The sequence below is a fragment of the Geotrypetes seraphini genome, chromosome 1 (assembly GCF_902459505.1).
Source record: "Geotrypetes seraphini chromosome 1, aGeoSer1.1, whole genome shotgun sequence".
Classification (NCBI taxonomy): domain Eukaryota; kingdom Metazoa; phylum Chordata; class Amphibia; order Gymnophiona; family Dermophiidae; genus Geotrypetes; species Geotrypetes seraphini.
Genome location: NC_047084.1, coordinates 190,211,674 through 190,230,719, shown reverse-complemented (window position 1 = coordinate 190,230,719; position 19,046 = coordinate 190,211,674). Strand labels below are relative to the sequence as shown.

At 41.7% G+C, this 19,046-nt stretch overlaps 1 protein-coding gene and 1 long non-coding RNA gene across 4 annotated transcripts in view; one reads left to right on the top strand and one right to left on the bottom strand.

The window, feature by feature from the left end:
- Positions 1 to 3,678, bottom strand: part of TENM3 (teneurin transmembrane protein 3) — a 2,583,516-nt gene extending 2,579,838 nt beyond the window's left edge. For all 3 annotated transcript variants that reach the window (XM_033942956.1, XM_033942961.1, XM_033942964.1), the window contains exon 1: positions 3,094 to 3,678. The gene's annotated coding sequence lies outside the window, so the exon portion shown is untranslated. The remainder of the gene's footprint in view (positions 1 to 3,093) is intronic.
- A 100-nt stretch (positions 3,679 to 3,778) lies between these two features.
- On the top strand, positions 3,779 to 18,583 carry LOC117359759. The gene is made up of 3 exons (XR_004539294.1): positions 3,779 to 3,874; positions 17,616 to 17,682; positions 18,498 to 18,583. It is a non-coding gene; the product is annotated as an uncharacterized LOC117359759 (long non-coding RNA).
- Positions 18,584 to 19,046: the final 463 nt, after the last annotated feature.

The window sequence follows — 19,046 nt, the reverse complement described above, 5'->3', positions numbered from 1 at the left end:
CAGTTTCAATAAGCATTCCAAACAAGGTTTAACAATGCAGGTTTGTGGATAGAGGCTACCTACAATTTTTTTTTAAGAATGCAATTAATCTGAATGCTCCCAAATCTGTAAAGACCTTTGTACTACTTCCCTGCACTTGTACTTTTCTCATCCAATTACTTTAACAATGTGACTTAAATTGTGAATGAATTTCTTCTGCTTCAAGAAATGCTTTAACCCTTTCCTTTCATTGCGAGAATGGCAACTGGCTAATTCTCATCCATGCGGATTGGTTTTAATATGAGGGCAAATCAAAAAGTAATGACAAAACATATTTAACGGCTTTAATAGAAGTAACTGTGAGCAATTGAATATATAGCTTTTCCACATAGTCCCCATGCAAGATAATACATTTGTTGCATTGTTCAACTAGCTTCTGAATTCCTCAAGAGAAGTTTTTCAGCTGCTCCCAAAGCCATGTGAGCACTGCTTCCTTTACTTCATCATGGTTTGCCCTTTGATCTCTGAGTCACAATGACGCACCCATGTCTCGCTGCCAGTGACAATTCTCTCCAGAATACCTGGATCTTCTTCATACCATCTCAGAAACTGGGTCGCAACCTCCACATGCTGTTGCTTGTGCTGATCAATAAGCTGTTTGGGAACCCATCATGCGCAGACTTTCCTGTATCCCAAGTTATCACGCATTATGACAAATGCAGATCCATAGCTGATATCCGAATTTGCAGCCAGTTGAAACACTGTTATTCATCGGTCTTCTCTAATCAAGGCATCCGCCCTGTCAATATGCTCTTGTGTACGTGATATTGATGGGCGACCAGAAAGACCTTTGTCAGTTATGACCTGTTCCTCCCACTTTAAACATTTTTACCCACTCATTAACCTGTTGTTGATTCACGGTGCTATGTCTATACCAGTGGTCTCAAACATGTGGCCCGGGGGCCACATGCGGCCCACCAGGTACTATTTTGAGGCCCTCGGTATGTTTATCATAATCACAAAAGTAAAATAAAACAGTTTCTTGATCATATGTCTCTTTAGCTATAAATTACAGTATTATTATTAAGACTTAGCTAAAAGAAAAGATTTATAAACTATAAAGAGTTTTACCTCATGCAAAATTGTCATTTCTTTAATAAAACATTACCTATTTTTTCTGAGGCCTTCCAAGTACCTCCAAATCCAAAATGTGGCCCTGCAAAGGGTTTCAGTTTGAGACCACTGGTCTATACTGAGTCAATATCTGTGAGTGAATTTCCACAGGTTTCATTCCCTCTGCCCAAAGAAAGTGCACTACTGCATGTTGTTCTTCAATGGCGGAATCTTGCAATGGAGCATCCATGTTTTTGGCCTCATGGCTGCCACACAACTAAAGACCGAGCGCTGCACTGTGCGTGGATGAGTTATCCAACAGGCAATACATGAGTATATATGTTGCACTTCATTAGCTCTGTTCTGCTTATTGCATAATTTAACAATTGCCTTTAATTTTTGATTTGTCCTCGTATGTCTAGGCCAGCTGCTGACAGACTTTTAAACTGAAAATGGAAAACCATTTTTTTGACAGAAGGATTACACCCAGGAGTTGACTTAAAAAAGAAGCTCTTAGTTACTGATCCATCCTTCGGGGCCCTATGTGGCAGGAAACACACACACAAGTGACTCTAGTCACGGCCTTGGACTTATTCAATTTACAGATATCATGTTTTATTATTCCCTCTAAGAAATTCCCTAACCCCTATTTGTCCTGGTTATCTGTTTTGATTAGATTGTAAGATCTATTAAACAGGGATTGTTTCCTACAAGTTTAATGTACAGCGCTGCATATGTCTGGCAGCACTATATAAATGATAAGTAGTAGTCGTAGCAGCAGCAAGTGCCACTTGCATAAATGTACAGAATATTAGCACTTCCACAGTTAATTTTACAGTCATGTCTGTAGGTGGCAGCAGAGCAACTAAGCCTTAATCTGTAAGGGTCCATGAAATGCAATGAGGCTTTCACCTGGGCGGAGCATGGATGGAGCTGTCACATGTGCACAACTTATAGAATACTGTAAGTTATGTGCACTCTTGCTACATTTTGGTGACTGCAAGCCTATGGCTCATATTACTGAGGATACACAAATATTTGGTGCACCAAAGCTGGATTACACTGGTATTCTTAATGAAATCTAGGTGCCCAAGATGTTATTGTAGATTAAGCTCTCACCATGCAGTATTGTGGCCACCTTAGAGGGCAGTAATCAAAGCTTTTTCTTTAGATAAAGTGGCATATTATCAGCAATTGAAATGCAGTGAATATGTGGAAAGAGGAAAGCACATGTAAGCTCTGGAAAGAAGAGATGGCACTTTCATCCATACTAATGGGATCTACAGACTCAGGGTTATCATATTTGTAAAGTAAAAAAAGAGAACATTTGATTCCCCCTGCCCCACCCCATACACACTGCTCTGTTCCACCCATACCTCTCACTACTTACCTCCTACACCCACCTTTCACCCATTTTCTTAGTTTTTCTTCCCATCCTCTGTACCCTTTTAGCCCTTCTCTCTCTCTCTCCTGCCAATACTCTTCCTGTGGGTGCTTCTTTTTTTCTTTGTTTTCTCTCTCTCCTTTCAACCCTCCTCTCTTAAGAGTGCTTCTTTCTTTCTTTTTCTCTCTTCTTCCAATCCCCCTCTCTTACAGGTGCTTTTCTCTTTCTCTCTCTCTCCTTCCATCCCCTTTTTCCTGCGAGTGGCTCTTTCTTTCTCTCTCTCTCTCTCTTCCTTTCTAACCCCCCTCCAGTGGTTGTTTCTTTATTTCTCTCTCTGTGTCTCCTTCCAATCTAACTCTTCCATGGGTGTTTTGCTCTTTCTTTCATTTTCTCTCTCTCTCTTCCTCCTTCCAACCCCCTTCTCCCAGAGGTGCAGCCAATCTCTCTTTGATTTAAAAAAATCAACTTGATTTTCCAATGAGATTCTTTTATACATGCACTACAATTAACTGTCTAATTGCACTCTTCTGACTCAGGCCCCGATGTTCTAAACTTATAGTGCCTTTAACGATCGATGCTAAAACAGTTCTAACTGATTTAGCGTCAAAGTATTTTACCTTCCAATGCACATAATGGCTCTGCATGGTCTTTTCCGTGCTTCAGAGCATCCTCTGATAATACTATGTAAATGTAGTACAAGATCATTAATATTAAAATGAACACTCAGGGTGATGGCTGTTGTTGGAGTTGGCATCAGTTAACAGTCATGGATGTAATTGCCCTTAGTTGCTATTCTAGAAGTCAAACACTCACATTCCAGAGTGTGCAATTTCAAGGTCCATGGATCTGGGAAAGGCATGGGCACTTCATACAGTGTATTTATAAAAAAAATATATTGATTAAACTCATAGGCGTCAGAATGGGGGGGGATGGGACCACAGGGGCCATGGCCTCCCCATAAATTGCTAGTAATTGCAGCGATCCTGCAGGGAAAGAAGCGGGGCACTCTCGGCCGTGACCCCTCGCCGACTTCTACTCCTTCTCACCGCATGCCTTCCGGCCAGCGTGCTTGCTGGTCCACTCTCTCGGCCTTGTCTCCTTGCTGATTTCTACTTCTTCCTACCGCGCAAGCATATACATTTAATTTCTCCTAAAAGTGCAGCGCCGTCCTGATGTCAGCCCCGGCATCTTCCCTCCACTGCGGCCCACCCTCTCTGACAACTTCCTGTTTCCGCTAGGGCGGACTGCAATGGAAGGAAGACGTCGGGCCGACATCAGGATGGCACTGCACATTTAGGAGAAATTAAAGGTATACACTTGCGCAGTAGGAAGAAGTAGAAATCAGCAAGGAGACAAGGCCGAGAGAGTCAACCAGCAGGCACGCTGGCCGGAAGACAGGTGATATTTCAGATTCGGGGGAGAGAGAGAACATATAGGACTTGGGAGAGATGTTGGGACTCAAATGAGGGCAGGAGGGAGAGGAGGAAGGGAGGGAGAGAGAGAGGTGCATTGGGTCACAGGAGGGAGGGAGAGGGGCGCATTGAGACATGGAAGAAAGAAAGGGAGCATGAACTGGGTACAAAGGAAGGAAGGAGGGAGGGGCATGAATATGGGACACAGAAGGGAAAAATGGGGGCACAGACTTGGGACAAAGGCTGGAAGGAAGGAGGGAGGGGGCCCTAATTTGGGACATAGGATGGAGGGAGAGGGGAAAGAGATTCTGAGGTGGGGGAGGGAATAGAAAAGGAGAATTGTTGAACATGGATGTGAGGGAAAGGAAGAAAGAGAAGAATTGTTAGGCATAGGGAAGGAAACAATTGTTGGACATGGTGGTAGGAGAGGAGTGAGGTAGAGAGAGATGAGAGGGAGAAATATTGGATGTGGTGCTGGAAAGGGATCAATAGGGCAAATGAAAGGAATGCAAGAGGGAGGTGAGAGAGAGAGATGGTGGACAGTGAGAAAGAGGGAGACATTGCACAGTGCAATAGTGGGGAGGGGAAAAGAATATACTTTGTGTAGTTTCATTTTGTGGTTACCATTGTGTATTGTTAATAAGATTATATTGTGTATATATGAAAAATGAATGGAAGAAATGGCATTTTCAATTGGTAAGATTATTATGAAGGTGGGGCCTTGGGTGGGGCTTGGGCAGGTCTTGGACGGAACTTTTGGGCCCTCCTAACAAAAAAGCATTCCACTACCTATGATTAAACTATTCAATAATTCTAGGCAGTTTACATAATAACATATTAGTACATATGAAGGGCCGCTTAAAAGTTATCATTTTGGCCTTTACTGTATAATATGAGTTTACTGGAATTTGGGTATAGACTAAAAGCATACATTGTATTCCTGTGCATCTAGATTATTTCCTTAACCAGCCTTTAACAAAGTCATGCTAGGCTTTTTTATCACCGGCCGCAACAGTATTAGCTCTGACGCTCATAGAATTCCTATGAGTGTCAGATGTAATACCGCTGTGGTTGGCAATAATTAAAAAAAAAAACATAATATGGCTTCGTAAAAGGGGGTTTAATTAGGATACTGAATTCTAAGGAAACATTTCCCAAGAGAAACATTTCAAAATTATTACCAGATATGTGCAAATAATAGGGTCCTTCTACACTGACCTTTAATGCTCCAAAATTACCTGCAGGTCTGGAAGTGCTGGTAGTGTGTTAAAGGCATATCTCATGCGCATGAATCAAAAGTGTACACCATTGGGTCTTTGCTGCAGATTGCATGGGAGATGGAAGTTATACTTGTGGGGTGTGGGGTCCATATACATGTTAAAAGTGGGTCTCATTCATATGTCTTAGAGGCACATCTGTTAAAAGCATATGCCAGCAGCTCTGGGTCCTCTGATTGCATGAGAGGTGGAAGTGTAGAAAAAAAAAAAAAGCATTTGCATTTGTATGGTTTGCTGTTAGTTCTCCTCCACTCTCCCTCTGCCAATGACATCGATGGATGCTTATGATGTGCACCCAAGGCAAGGAAAACAAAAAAAGGGTCTACCAAAGAGATTCCACAAGGAAAACAGCAGTGCAAACAGAAAAGAAACTGTATACAGTAATGCGTAGCCGACAGTGCCAGCTGATCCGCTATGCATTACTGTACACAATATCTTGGTTTGCTCATTTATGCAATCTTAATTTGTGGTTTATAGAAGTACCGGACCCCAGAAGAAGGTCTTATACAACCGAAACACTGCCTGCCACACTATTTGCTGTGTTTTATATTTTCATATTGTTTTTTATTTTTTAATTTATCTGCACCTTTTTCAAATAAAGATTTCATCAGGATCAACAATTCCACAGTTTCTTTTGTGTTTGCACTGCAATAAGGCATGCCTTTGATTGATTCTCATGTGTGCCAATAACTTAGCATTTCCTGGCACATGCACACATTTATGTCTCTTTCTGTGGACTATTCTGCGCATGTGTCAGTCACTTTTGCCAATGGCTGATCTGATGGAATTTCCGTGGACCTCCACAGAGCTCAATTACATGCAAAGTTTTACCGGCACTACAGCAACCCATAAGAATTTAACAATAATTTTAGAACTTTGGGGCCGCAGTCTTATTTATTTATTTATTTAGATTTTTATCCTGTCCTCCCAGTAGCTCAGAACAGCCAACAAGCAAACATTTACAGTGGAGTACATTTGGACAATACAAAGACTATACAGTAGTTTAAGTACAAGGACTATACAGCAATTTAAGAACAGGTTAAGAATGGACTATACAGCAATTTAAGTAAGGGATCAGAATGTAGAAAGGACGGTAGAAGGGAGGTAGAGTTTAGAGGAGGGTGAGGGGTAGATTGCAGTTGTAATTTTAGTTGAAGATGAGGGTCTTTACCGCTTTCCGGAAGGTCATCAATGAGTTCTGTAATCTGATTTGTGGGGTGAGTTGGTTTCAGAGTTGGGGGATGAAGTGGCTGTAGGAGTGTTTGTGGGCGGTTTCTGACAGGAGGGACCTTCCGGGGGGGATACATAGGCGTTTCTCCATTTCCGAGCGGAGGGGGTGGGTGGGGGTGTACAGGGTTAGCTTGGATTCTATGTAGGCAAAGGTGGTGGCGTTAATTCTTTTATGTGCTATTACCAGGGCCTTGAGAATGAAACACTGAGATTTTTTTTTTTTTTTTTGAGGTATGCACGCTCTCTTTCATCTTTCTCTCATTTCTGTTATATTTGTTACTTACTGAGTGACTGGGAACAACTGTGGAGAAAACAGATTCTCCGTCATGAGTAATTGAAGGAGATGAAAAATTCTGATTCTTTCACCCCTGGAAATGGGAATGAATTCCTTTAGTTTAAATGGGTTTGAACAATCATACAGAGTAAAGGTTCACAATATAGCATTAATTTGAAAAAAAAAAAAAAATGTTGCTGGTAATAACTAGACTTAACCACTGTTATCTGTATTTGCCATCAAGATCTTTAAAATGTTAGTATGAATTCTCATTTTGACCTTTAATGTATAATAAGAGTTTACTGGAATTTGGGTATAGAATTAGAACATAAGAAGCGCCATCTTCGGATCAGACCTTCGGTCCATCAAGTCCGGTGATTCGCACACACGGAGGCCCTGCCAGGTGTACGCCTGGCGTAATTTAGTCACCCATATCCCCTGTGCATGTAGATTATTTCCTTCCCCCCCCCACCCTTTCACTAAGCCATGTTTGGCGTTTTTATCGCCGGCCACAGCAATATTAGCTCTGGCGCTTATAGAATTCCTATGAGCATCAGAGCTAATACTGCCTCGGCCAGTGATAAATAAAGCCTAACACAGCTTCGTAAAAGGGAGGGGGGTTAATTTGGAAACTGAATTCTAAGGATTCTCAAAGGTGATCCTCCTGCATTTTAGCTAGCATTTCCCAAGAGAAACATTTTACAATTGTTACCAGATATGTGCAAATAATAGGATCTTTCTACTAAGCTGCATTAGCTGCTAACATATGCCTTATACAGTAAAAAAGGCCTAATGCAGGGCGTGCTAAAATGCTCCACATTACTTTTGTCATCTTTTTTTTTTTTTCATTTTGTAAATCTTTATTGACATTTCAAACTTTAGAATGTATACAATTAAAGAATCAGAAAAAAACTGTATGAAAATACATTGTTATCATCACATTATTACATTGAACAATTTTTTTTAACCCCTTCTTATCTTAATTATAAACAATAATATTATATATTATACTATCAATATAATAAAAATTAATTTTACTCTTCCAAATAAATATTCCACCCCCCACCCTCCCTGGATGTGTAAAGGAATCTAACAAGGAAAAAATTAGTTTTGTCATTTATACATACTAACCGCATGGTAATTTATTTTTTTTTTAAACATTTTTTTCAGGGGGCACATCAGGGTTGGAGAATGGGGATGGATGTGTTTTTCAGCTAGGGCCCTGACACTAGCACGTGCTGACTGAATAATGCAGGCCTAAAGCAGGAACCCTTACTGCTCCTACAATTGTTAGGCGCCATTGACTCATGTTTGTGTCCTAGCGACTTGATAATGATATCAAGTACCCGTGGCAGAATACAGAAGTAGATTGTCGGGCTTTTTCTTCTGTGCAGTATAAATTTGATGTTGTCACCATTGTCGCATCAAGCGCGATCCTTCACCATCAACACTGCCCATCTGCTCCTGCCCAGACGGGTGGTGCATTGTTAGTCTGACATCGCCGCTGAAACCCGTATGCCTTCGGAGGCCCTGCTGATTGTGAAGCTACCAACAGCATAACTTTCCGCTTCATAGATGCACGCAAGCCCCAGTGCCACAACAAGCCCATGTACCATGTTCCTACAGTAAGGGGCCTTTTTATTAAACAGCAATATGCTCTAGCACGCATTTACCACACATTAAAAAGGCTTACCACGGTACATGCGCAGGTGTCGCATGGTAAAATGACAAATTTTCGAGGAAGGGTGCATGTTGGGTGGTGGAGAAAGGGCATGGCATCACTGCTTAATTGATTAGCACAGGTGTAGTGTAGGGGCCCTTACCACCTACAAAATAGGTGGTACTAGAGAATCACAAAGTCTTATTTTTTTTTTTTTTTAATAGCCATGCACTAATTTTGCGTTTAATTGGGACAATGGGAAAATGGACCTATTTTCAGCCACATCAAAAGTGGCCTTTGTGTGCAAGAAAGATCTGCCACTTTTGCTACGGCTTTAGTAAGAGAGTCCTTAAGTGTTTTTAATGGGTGTGAGCTAATGCTGACATTACTGATGGCCAGAAATTCCATAATGAGAAAAATGCCTATTCTATGGCTGTGCCAGAAATGGGCTTAGTGTCTGGGAAACATCCAAGTGATTTTTCCCCTGGTTCAAGTTCAAGATTCAAGACATTTCCAGACCTTGCCTTCATTTTCAATGGAAATTATTCATAGAAACTTAGAAATGTGACGGCAGATAAAGGCTAAATGGCCCATCCAGTTTGCCCATCCGCAGCATCTACTATCTCCTCCTTTTCCACACTTTGTTGAATTCAGACACCACACACACACACACTTTTATCAATCCGCATTGCTGAGCAGTGCAAACTAAATGCCAAGCTGCCCATAGGATTAGAATGGGTGGCTTGGCATAAAGTGTGTGTGTATGTGTGGGAAGGAGGAACAGTCTTTTTCTTTACCACCCCTACCAGAAGATTATTCTATATTTATTTATTTATTTAGATTTTTATCCCGTCCTCCCAGTAGCTCAGAACAGTTTACAAGTAAACATTCACAATGGAGTGAATTGGACATACAAGATTATACAGTAGATTTAAATACTTGGACATACGAGACTGTGCAGCAGTGTAAATATAGGGACTATACAGCAAATTAAGAACAGTAGTTTAAATATAAGTAGTTTAGTTTAGATACAAGTTATTTGAGTATAGGCTGAGAGTGGACTATACAGAAATTTAGGCAGAAGATTAGAATGGAGAAAGAAGGGTAGAGGTGGGGTTTAAGGGGTTGGGTGTAGACTGAGGGTGACTTTTAGTTGAAGAGGATGGTCTTTACCATTTTCCGGAATTTCATTAGTAAGCTCTGTAGTCTGAGTTGAGGGGGGAGTTGGTTCCAGAGTTGGGGAATGAAGTGGCTGTAGGAGCGTTTGTGGGCGGTTTCTGAGAGGAGGGACCTTCCGGGGGGAATGCATAGGCGTATCTCCGTTTCTGAGCGGAGGGTGTGGGTGGGGATGTAGATGGGTAGCTTGGATTTTATGTAGGAGGGGGTGGTGGCATAAATTCTTTTGTGTGCTATTGCCAGGGCCTTGAATGCACAGCGTTGGCTAATTGGGAGCCAATGTTTTATAGGTGATATAACAATTTTTTAATACAGTTGACAAGGCCCAACTAAACTTTAATACCCTATTTTACAAATTTAGACACTCATTTTTCATAAAAAGTAAATCATTTAACTGCATTGATTAGTCCTTTGACCAGTGAGTCTTCCACACAATTAATTTCCACCCACCTTTGAGAGTATAAATGAGTAAGCTTAACCTCTGTACTGAGAGGGAAAGTTAGAGGGTAAAGTTTATGGATTTACTGGCAAACAACATTCATTTGTATAGTAGTCCATGCCATTTATGGGATTTTTTTTCATTTCATTTAGATTTTTTCATTTTATTTTATTTTTTTGCAATTTTATGATAGTGTGCCCTGCTGTTTAATATTATGCCCTAATGTTCAACAGTGCACAAGACTACACAGTATGGCACCTATTGATAAATGGTGTGTATTCTTAAGCAATAACATGCACTAGGGTTGTAGATTTGGAAACTACATACCAACACACTCTTTTAAGTTGGAGTAGGTAACTCATGCAAACTGACCACAGTCCAAATAATGTGCAGGATATAGAAGTACTTCTGCAAAATCTTGATGGTCCAACCTGTCACTCCATGCTACTTACACTTAACATAGGCCTAGATTCACTAAACTTACCGATCTGGATCGTTGTTGGGTAATTCTTGGCCAAGTTTTGCTGAGCAACTGATTCACTACAGATTCTACATGCAAATGATCTGATCAGACGCATGCCCTATAGCAATCCCACATATCGCTGTAAGAACGATCGAAACGCATGCGCAGAGTATCCTTGTTGTTTATTGATACAATTTACGAATGCGCTAGCTCTTCGCCCTTCCTATGTAGTTAGTGGGCGGGGATTATTCCCGCACGTCATTGGTGGCAAAGCACAAGCGTGCTCAAAAAAAGGGGGAGGGGTGGTACGAGTTGGACATTTTTAAAAAGGAATGATTTGTGACCGACGCAGTGAATTACTTTGTGTAGCCAGATTATCGAGCAGAACACGCTTTAAACCCGTGGGTTAAAACCACGGGCTTGCAATGTACTTTTTTCAGAATATATAAAAAAGGAATTCTTACACATATGTAAAGATATTGTACAGTTTTATTTTTAACTTTGATGATTGTTTTATATGGGGCTGTAACAGTGGCGTACCTAGCATATGTGACACCCGGGGCTCATCATTTTTTGACCCTCCCCCCATCTGTACGAAAAACATGATTTTTAGTAACAAGCCACATGTCACACATGAGTACCTAGGAAAAGGCAGCATCTTACATACTGCAGTGAGCAGTACAACATCAATATACCCATTGTAAAACTAAATAAGCCAGACTAGTACAGATCAATCCTGCAGTCAATTCTAACAAAAAACCATGTCTTTCGAACACACAGAGCACAGAAAACACCTTTGCCTAGTATGGAATATGTAATCACAAACTAACCCCTTCCTCTTTTACAAAACTGTAGTGTGGATTTTAGCCACGGTGGTAACAGCTCTGACGCTCATAGAATTCTGAGCATCAGAGCTGCTACCACCACGGCTGGTGCTAAAAACGTTCCACAGTTTTGTAAAAAGGGGGGATAAAATAGAAATACATAGCCAAAGGTTAAATTGAACCAGTAAGAAGCTGAACTCTGCATACATTGCACCACAGAAACAGCGACACATGTCTCCTAAAGCAATAAATAAATATAGAATTTTTTTCTACCTTTGTCTTCTGTGGTTTCTGCTTTCCTCATCTTCTTGTAACTCTCTTCCTTCCATCCACTGTCTGCCGTCTCTCTTCCCCTATATGGCATCTTCTCTCCTTCTATGCCCCTTCCAGAAACTGTATACCTCTCCCTTCCATCTCTCCTTTCACCCCCATTGGTCTGGCATCTCTCTCCTCTCTTTCCCTCTCCCACACCTCTCCTCTGCAATCCCTTTCCCTTTTTTTCCCTCATTTTCCTTTTCAATTTATTTTCTGCATCTCTCTAGATTACATTCTTATTACCCTCTCATCAATGTCCTTTTTTACTGTCTACCTAAAGCTTGCCACCTCTTTCCCTCACCCCTCCAGTGTTTCCCTAACTCAATACTTTTCTCCCCATCATGTGCCCTCCTTTTATTTATCCCCTCCATCCATCATGTACCCTCTTTCTCCAACCCTTCCATCTTGTACCTTCTCCTATCTCTGTCCACTTCCATCCAGCGTCTGCTCCCCTCTTTCTCTCCTCCCATTTCCTTCCTGCATTTGCTCCCTTATCTCTCCCATCTGCACTTCCATCCAGCATAGGCTTCCCACTACCATCCAATGTCTGCCCTTTCTCTCGCCATCCACCCCTCTTCAATCAGCATCTGCCCCCTTTCTTTCTCTCCAATATCTTTCCCCCTTATGTCTCTCTCCTTTCTCTGTACATCAATTCCATTAGCACCACCCTTCCATACCACCCTGCTCCCTTTCTTTTCCTCCACCACTCTTCCATTCCAGCAATCCTGCTCCTTTCTCTCCCTTCATGCAGCAAGGTCCCACGATGACTGTAGCTGCTGGCTGCCAGTCCACCCCACTCCAACATACTTGCTCTGGAGTGGACGCAGCAGCCGCATGCTGGAAGGTCCTGCGATGATTTGTCTGCTGGCTCTGCTCCGGAAGAAGTAAGTTACGTCGGAGGGGGTGGACCTGGTAGACGCAGGGATTTGTGGCAAAGTCCCGCAATGACTGTGTCTGCCGGGTCCACCCCCTCCGACGTAACTTGCTTCTTCGGGAGCAGAGCTGGCAGATGAGTCATCACAGGACCTTCCTACACCTCAGCGCAGCTGCCGATTCTGCTGCAGAGAAAGTAAGTCAGAGGTAATGTGACCATTTATTTTTTTCATCAAAAGGAGACATCTATTAATTGACTGTGTATCCTTTCCTTCATTTCTTTCTTTCTGCACTCAGGCCCAACAATTTTCCCTTTCTATTCCCTCCCTCCTTCCTTCCCGTGTCCTTAGTGTCCCCAGTGCCTCCATCCTGTGTCCTTAATGCCCCAAGTGCCAACTTCTCATGTCCTTAGTGCCTCCAGTGCCTCCGTCCTGTGTCCATAGTGCCCCCAGTGCCTCCTTCCTGTGTCCACAGTGCCCCCATCCTGTGTATATAGTACCCCCAGTGCCTCCATCCTGTGTCCATAGTGCCCCAGTGCCTCCGTCCTGTGTCCTTAGTGCCCCCAGTGCCTCCGTCCTGTGTCTATAGTGCCCCCAGGGCCTCCATCCTGTGTCCTTAGTGCCCCCAGTGCCTCCGTCCTGTATCTATAGTGCCCCCAGGGCCTCCATCTTGTGTCCTTAATACCCCCAGTGCCTCCGTCCTGTGTCCATAGTGCCCCCTGTGCCTTCGTCCCGTGTCCTTAGTGCCCCCAGTGCCTCCGTCCCGTGTCCTTAGTGCCCCCAGTGCCTCCGTCCCATGTCCATAGTGCCCCCAGTGCCTCCTTCCCGTGTCCATAGTGCCCCCAGTGTCTCCTTCCCGTGTCCATAGTGCCCCCAGTGCCTCCGTCCTGTGTCCTTGGTGCCCCCAGTGCCTTCTTCCTGTGTCCATAGTGCCCCCAGTGCCTCCTTCCTGTGTCCATAATGCCTCCAGTGCCCCATTCCCGTGTTCTTAGTGCCCTCAGTGCCTCCTTCTTATGTCCCCCACTACCTTCCAGATTTTGTCCACCCCAAAGTCTGCCTGCCTGCCTGCCTGCCTACCTATCTCCCTCCATCCCTGCCGCACTAAAGCCAGCCAGCTTGCCTGCCTACATCCTTACCTCCCTGCTGCGGAAAAAAAAAAAACGCCTCTCTCCTTCCTTTCCCCCAGTCCACGCCGCTGCAATCTTACCTCCCTGCTGCTGCTGCTAATCGCCGACAAGAAGTCTTCTTTCCGATGTCAATTCTGACATCGGAGAGGACGTTCCGAGCCAGCCAATCACTGCCTGGCTGGCCCGGAACGTGCCGTAACGAAGACTTCTTGTCGGCAATTAGCAGCAGCAGCAGGGAGGTAAGATTGCAGCGGCGTGGACCGTGGGAAAGGAAGGGCAGGAGGACACGGGTAGTAGGGCAGGAAGACCCGGACCTGGCCGGCTGTGCACCCCCCCAAGACGTGCACCCGTGGCGGACTGCCCCCCCCCTCGGCACGCTACTGGGCTATAACTTCGATACTGATATTTCAGGGCGATAGAGGCAGGAGAGTAAGCAAGGATAGTAAGTGACTGGTCCTCAGCAGTCGCTTCTTTTCAGATCGGCAAACCCAATCGGTGTTTCTTCTTCTTAGTGAATCGATGGCTTCCTACTTTTGCATGCTATTTCCCCTCATTTGCATTGGTGGATCGGAACGAGTAGGATATTGATTGGGCAGCAGTTTAGTGAATCAGGTTGGGGTCAGGGAACGATTGCAAAACTAGTAAAACTGGTTTTGCAATTATCGGAACAGGATCAGAAGGTTTAGTGAATCTAGCACATAGACCTGATATTACTACTGCTACTATTACCACTATTATTGTTACTTATTGCCACACACTAACCAATTAGCATGTGGTTAGCGCAAGAGCCCTTACTACTTAGTAAATAGGTGTTGGTAAGGGCTCCCATGCTAATGGCCACACACTAATTGGGAAATTAGCGCGTAGCCATAAATGGGAGAAATAGTAAATGATGCCATTTCACAACTATGCTAAAAGTGGTCTTCATGCTCAGGAAAGCTCTGTACTACAGATACTGCAGGCTACTTTTTCGCATAGTTTAGTAAGAGGGTCCCTATTTATGTTACCGTAATATGACTTGGATTAAGATGGTATATACCTACATAACAACAGTATGTTCAGGACTTGCATACAAAATATCTACGATTTATATATATGTTTTTCTTTACCAAAGAGCTCTCAGATACCTGCGCTGTTAAATCATGATTGATTTTCCTAACAGCTTATGAAGGCCAAGGATATCTTTCACTGAGCTCTATGTTTTATAAAAAAGTGCTAATGCTTCGTGCAATAAACTTAAATAAAGTGCTATAGTGCTAATAATATAACTGGAACCAGCATTTATCTTATAATGCCTTCCGTTGTAGACAGATTTAACTCATTGTGCCCAACGGGACCCGTTTCGCCTTACTGTCGGCTTCTTCAGGGATCTAATCATAGGCTACAACATTGGGCAGAGCTGCCTATGAGTAGACCCCTGAAGAGGCCAACAGTAATAGTAATAATAATAATTACAGTTTATATACCGCAGGACTGCGAAGTTCTAAGTGGTTTACAATGATCAAAAGGCATTACAGATTGAGTGGAATAAACATAGTTCAGAGTTCAGATCTTTTGTTGAGGACTAAGATTGTGAAGACTAAGATTGTATAGGTCCATTACCTAAGTACTTCAGGAACAGATGTGTTTTTAGGCATTTCCTGAATTCCCTATTAGTAGTAGGCACGAGCAGTTGTTCCAGATCTTTACCCCATAATGCTGCTTGATGTGAGAAGAGATGTTGGTGATGACTTTTAATTTACAGCCTCTAGCCGGTAGAGAAACAAAGTTCGGATGTGAGCTTCTTCTATGTCTGTTGGTTGTGAAAGAGAAAAGGTCTGTTATATATTTAGGGGTTAAGCCGTAAAGTACCTTGAAGCAAAAACAACCAAACTTGAATTTCACACATGCCTCCATCGGCAGCCAGTGTAGAAGTTGATAGGAAGGTGTTACATGATCAAACTTTTGCAGTCCACAAAGTAGCCGAACCACCGCATATTCTTCTGGGAGAGTGCCAAGTAGGCAATGTTATAATAGTCAAGTTGACTCAGTATATAAGATTGTACCAGAATTCTAAATGATGGGACATCAAAATAAGCTTTGATGGACCGAAGCTTCCAGAGGGTGAGAAAGATCTTTCTAATCAAGGAGTCTACCTGGTCTTTCATGGTCAGTCTCTGGTCCAGTGTTACTCCCAATACCTTCATAGTGGGTTGAATGGGATAACTAAGGTTATTGATGCACATTGATGCTTTAGTGTCAAGTGGGTGTGGTGATGCTATAAAAAAATTTGTTTTCTCTGAATTTAGCTTTAGTCTGAATTCAGTCATCCATTGTTCCATCAGATTTAGTACTTCTGTTGCTTTGGGGGTGACTTCAGAGATAGAGGTAGTAAATGGGATAATTATCGTGAAGTCATCAGCGTAGCTGAATAGTTTTATCCCCAGCTGGGACAATTGCGCACCCAATGAGGACATGTAAACATTGAAGAGCAGAGGGGATAATGGTGACCCCTGTGCCATGCCAGATGAGTTGCTTCATGTATCAGAGAGATCGTAATTAAAACGTACTTGGTAGGTGCGGGATATGAGAAAACCTCAAAACCAGTTTAATACCTCTCCTCTGATTCCAATTACATCTAGGCATTGTAACAGTTTCCCATGGTCCACCAAGTCAAAGGCAGAGCTCATGTCAAATTGCATGATAAGGGCATTGAGGCCCTTACTAAACAAGTAGCGCAAATTATCCAGGATAGCTGCAATTACTGCCTCAGTGCTAAACAGAGGCCTAAAACCAGATTGAGTTTTGTGCAAAAGAGAGAACTGGTCGAGATATTCCATCAGTTGGGTGTATACCAATCCTTCCGTGATTTTTACAATGAATGGAATGGATGATACTGGTCTATAGTTGGTTACTGATATTGATGATTCTTTGTGGTTTTTTGGAATTGGGGTTATTATGATATGACCATTATTAGTGGGGAATTTTCCATTGGTTAGGTTATTGATTAAATAATTTAACAAAGATAAGTTAAAGTCTAATGGAGCTGCTTTCATAATTTTTGGGGAACATAAGTCCAGGACACAGTATGATTTAGAGTATTTGTTATATAACTTGATGTAGTTATTCCATTCTAAATTGTGGAAGGAACTCCAAATCATGTCTGCTGGTATTTCATTTCCATGTATATCAGTTGATTGATGTTCGCTTGTGACAACTGTCGAGTGGTTATTTCTTAGGTTTTTAATTTTTGAACAGAAATGTGCTAGATCATTTGCTGAGGGTAGCTTTATATTATGCATGGGTTGAGTGTGGTGTGTGGTGTCAAATAAATTTGTAACTATGTTGAACAGTTCTTTTGTATTAGCTCCTTTTGAGCTAGTGTTAGATGAATTAATTTTGGATGAGCAAAATGTTTTAGTAAGGCGAAACGGGTCCCGTTGGGCACAATGAGTTAAATCTGTCTACATCTGAAGGCATTATAAGATAAGTGCCAGTTCCAGTTATATTATTAGCACTATAGCACTTTATTTAAGTTTATTGCACAAAGCATTAGCACTTTTTTATAAAACATAGAGCTCACTGAAAGATATCCTTGGCCTGCATAAGCTGTTAGGAAAATCAAGCATGATTTAACAGCACAGGTATCAGAGAGCTCTTTGGTAAAGAAAAACATATATATATATCATAGATATTTTGTATACAAGTCCTGAACATACTGTTGATCTGTTGATAAGTGGACTTGTTTTCATTGTAATACATTTTAGAATATACCTACATAAACCATAACCATATAACAAAATTTGAATCCTACTCAACCTGAGATCATCCAAAATTGTTTTTTTCATTAGTACAAATTAATTGTCAAAAGCCTAAAACATACCAGCATGGACTACAAATGAGCTAGCTAATTTAGTTTAACTCAAATCATGACCAAATCTTTTGCAAACAATAGTTAAGCCCATGTTGCTTGGATCACATGTAAGAGAACTTAGTTTACCAAAACTGAACTATATATTAGCATTACACAACTTTAAATTTTAACTGGATTTTTTTTTTAACTGATTTTTTTTCCCCAAAATGACATGTAGAGGCCTCAGAACTGAAGACACTCCACACAAATTTCAAAGTTTTTCCAAGAGCAACAAACTGCCAGAGGTATGATTTAGTTGGACACCCAGTTCGCATACAACTAGAATGAGATTGCTGATAGATTAGAGTAGGGGTGCACAACTTCAGCCCTCGCAAGGCCAGGTTTTCAGGATTTCCCCAATGAATATGCATGAGATCAATATGCATACAATAGAAGCAGTGCAGGCAAATAGATCTCATGCAAATTAACTGAGGAAATCCTGAAAACCTGACTGGATTTGGTCCTCGAGGACCGGAGTTGTGCACCCCTGGATTAGCACAAGCTTGTAACCACCAGTTAAGTCGTGAACAATTTTTTTTTTTAAATATTTAAAATCTATACAGGCATATGGTAAATCTGAGGCAGTTTATTTTGAACTGAGCTCATTAGGAACAGCACAAATAAAGCAAATGGGAATTTGAAATCATTCAAGTAAATACATTTCGATGAAGCTTGGAAAAAAATAATATTTAAGCAAAATCATCTTAACTAGAGTTGAATCACCACAAGTTTAACCATTATAGAGTACGGCTGATCTCTAGAGAGGGAAAGAGAACTGAAAGAAATGGTAGAAATGGTTATAAGTACAGTGAAATGCCACCAGAGGTTGACTGTTCTATTACCTCTCTTCTAACATGTCAGAATGCATATTTGTTATGATTGGGACGTAATTATCAAAGCAGTGACTATCCCATGACTATTTTCCTATAGAAAGGAAGTGTGCCTGGTAAAAAGAGTGAACTCTTATGGGAGGAGGTGAAGGCCAGCCCTATGTAGTGTAAATGTGCTTAGATGTACTCTGAGGGTTATACTAATAACAGTATCTCCTCACACATTCTAGGTGTGAGATTTCTGTGAAGAAAAGCTAATTAACACCCTTGATATGCGTGAACATTATTCTCTCTACACAAGTCCTCCAAGACACATGCATAGTATGGACCTTTATCAATTCTTTTAAATATTTTAAAGTGAAGGATTACAATTTCATAATGCCATCATACATGTTTCTCAGCCTTGAAAAAATATGTCATCCTTTTTAAAAATAAGCATTTTGAATTCTCATTGACAAGCAATGAAGAATTATTTTCTGAGTTCTACAATGAGAGTGTCTCTCTCTGAATCTTTGGAGCATTGTTTGGTCCACACATGAAGGTTGCTCTGGAATATGTTAGAAGTGGATAAGATAATTGTCCTGCATTTGGAAAGACCATCTCATATTGATTTAAAAGTTCTTGTGTTTTTTAGCCAGTTTAATGCTTTCCATTAAGACTCGATATGTTTCTTATTTCTAAATTGTTTGACCTAAGGGTAACTTCTGGTATTCTGGTTTACGTAAAGCTTTTAATAATACTTGACACTTTAAATCTTCAGATATTACCATAGAGATTGT